This window comes from Pangasianodon hypophthalmus, chromosome 12 (genome assembly GCF_027358585.1).
Source record: "Pangasianodon hypophthalmus isolate fPanHyp1 chromosome 12, fPanHyp1.pri, whole genome shotgun sequence".
NCBI classification, from domain to species: Eukaryota; Metazoa; Chordata; class Actinopteri; order Siluriformes; family Pangasiidae; genus Pangasianodon; species Pangasianodon hypophthalmus.
The window spans coordinates 821,273-824,186 of record NC_069721.1 but is presented as its reverse complement, the minus strand read 5'-3'; positions in this window follow the sequence as shown (position 1 = coordinate 824,186).

The following is a 2,914-nucleotide window of genomic DNA, read 5'->3' as shown; positions in this document are numbered from 1 at the left end:
TCCGATCGCAAGCAATATTTCTTTCTTTCATTTCTATATGTCTTGTTTTTCTTAGCAATATTAAAACTTTCAATTTAAACATAATAAAGAGTTGTATTTCCTAAATGAGCTACAGTTATTAAATTTAACAGTTATTACATTCAAATGACTTAAATATTTAAATAAATAAAACAGGATGTAAATTGGATTTTTTTAGCAAAAAAAATTATATATAAAATTAATTTTCTATTAAAAAAATCTGTTCTTATTTCTTTCTCCTTTTAATGTTGAAAGTAAAAAAATAAATCTTCATTAAATCACTAAATAAGCAGTTTAATAAAAATAATAAATGCAGTAAAAAAATCACTGTGAAGTTAATTTAGTAATGTAGGAATGTTTCTCAGGCCACTGACGCTGCTTTCGATTTGTTTTAAATTCTTTAAGTTTTCTGCAGATTAGAACCAAATTTATACGTTTAAAAATTACAGTCTTATAAAATTATTTATTAAAACATCAAACTCACAGAGTGTAAATTAGAATTTAACAGCAACGTCAGGTAATTAGCGCTCTCGTGGACGATCTCTCTCTCTCTCTCACACACACACACACACACACACACACACACACACTTGTCATGCCAGCACATGATTTATTGTGTGAGAAAAACTTCACTCTGACAATTAAGTGTGACATTAGAGTGTGAAAGTTCTCACACACACACACACACACACGCACACACACACGCACACACACACGCACACACACATGCACACACACTCTGACTCAACGGTTTCACAAACACACAACAGGCACAAAAGTTTGTGAGTATGTTTGTGAAACAGTTGAGTCAGTGTGTGTGTGTGTGTGTGTTATCTAAACAAGTAAGGCTGTGGGAATTCATTAGTAAGTGACTGAACTTTTTTTCACATCTGTTCTTGTATGAATGTGTGTGTGTGTGTGTGTGTGTGTGTGTGTTTTGTAGCCCTGCAGCATTTTATTGTTTTGAGGGAAGGAAGCAAAAAGATCTAAGTGTGTGTGTGTGTGTGTGTGTGTGTCTTATTCACACACTGACCACATGGATATTAAAGACGCAGAGTAACAAAAATCTTCAGCGTGTAAATAATCAGCTTCAGTGACTGCGCTTCATCACACCACCCTGTCGCTGATTATTTTCCTCTAACTGCACGACACGCAGTGTTTTATTCCTTAAAAACACAGCGTCTGTACAGTGTGTAACTAACACACATCACTCACAATCAACAGGATGTGTTACAATCATCAGCAGTTACGGGTTTAAAATCAACACAGAGGAAAGAGTGTGTACACACACACACACACACACACACACACACACACACACACACACACAGCTCCAGATGGCATTCCGTGGTAGAAACATAAAACCACACATCCATTTGGTTTCCCTGTCCATCTTGCTCTTTTTTTTTTTTTTTTTTTTTAAACACACACACACACACACACACACACAATGTGAAAAGCAAACAAGAGCACAAACTCGGCCTCTCCTTCATCACGAATGTTTTTTTTTCCTTACAGACTCGAAACCTCTCGTATTGTTCAGGCGTGTTATGAAATCGTAGGTGAACAGGTGCGCTCAGGTTGTGAGCACTTCCATCCCTCAGGCGTTCCTCAGGGTTCGCTCTTAACATCAAGAACGACTCACAGTCATCGAGATGGAAACAGGGCGAACGAGCCGCTTTTAGAAGACGTGGGAAAGTGTTTGGGAAGGAAAAGCTTCCCTCAGGGTTAAGGACGCTCTCTGGATGAAGCCGATCTCGGGGATTGTGGTGTAAAAGGATTCCCGGTAAGCGCAGGGAACGCGGCAGGACGCACACTGAGGGCGAAAAGTGTCCAAAGATTCTTAAGAAGGGAAACAGGAGCTTCGCCAAATCGCTGGCCCTGAGGGATTATGGGAAGCAGTTATTCTGGTTTCAAAACGAACGCCTCATCATGTTCCATCTGCTTCCAGGATCCCTGGGATTCGACACAAGCACCTCTCTCTCTCTTGTGGGCGTGGCCTGCTCTTGTGGGCGTGGCCTGCTCTTGTGGGCGTGGCCTGTTCTGCAGTAGTAGCTATATATAACTTCTAAAACTAACTAACTAGCTAAACACGAATTACGTAACGCACTAATCAGCGTGAGAATCAGTTGTTTGATTTACGTGTCCTTTGTAACGTCATAAAGGATAAGATGAAATCATATTTATAAGTTTTTCTTCCATTTTTTTGTGGAAATTCAACGCAGACAGGAACTAAAGAACTGAAGAAACGTCGCACCACACGCGCGCTGCAGGAATCATTTGAGATGATCGTTTGGATTTGTCGCTTCTTTACAGCGTCGTACGGGATTCTCTATTCGAATGTCGCCGAAATGGCGGCTCCGTGTCGCACATGTACGTAGAAAACGAACAAGCGCCTGCCGCTCTCTCGCTCGTGTGAACGTAAGATTAATGAGGAAGCAAAGCTCATCTTCCTGAGGCTGACAGCAGGCCGTGTTTTCAGTGACCATGAGAGAGAAAAAATTAAAAAAGCCTTTTTACAGCTTGGATATGTACTGTAGTTGTGTTCCTTTCTTGAATGTCTGCTGTTTCTATTCATAATTTATTAAGCAAACGTTTACAATTTGCATTAAAACAGGACGGAACTATTGCTGGTGTTTGTCTCGCTTCTGTCTGATCCCTCTCTCGCTGTTTACACTCGAGCCATTTTCAATTATTCAGCAGGAAATTCATGCTCTTGGCAGGAAATATCCCCAGCATGTCCTCCTGCTGAGCGTGTGTGTGTGTGTGTGTGTGTGTGTGTGTGAGACCGACAAGACTCGTTATTGCTCAGCGAACGCATTCTATCTGAAGCATTAAGAGACGGTGTGTGTGTGTCGCAATGCACAACTTGTGGTCTGGAAAGCACCTTTACAAC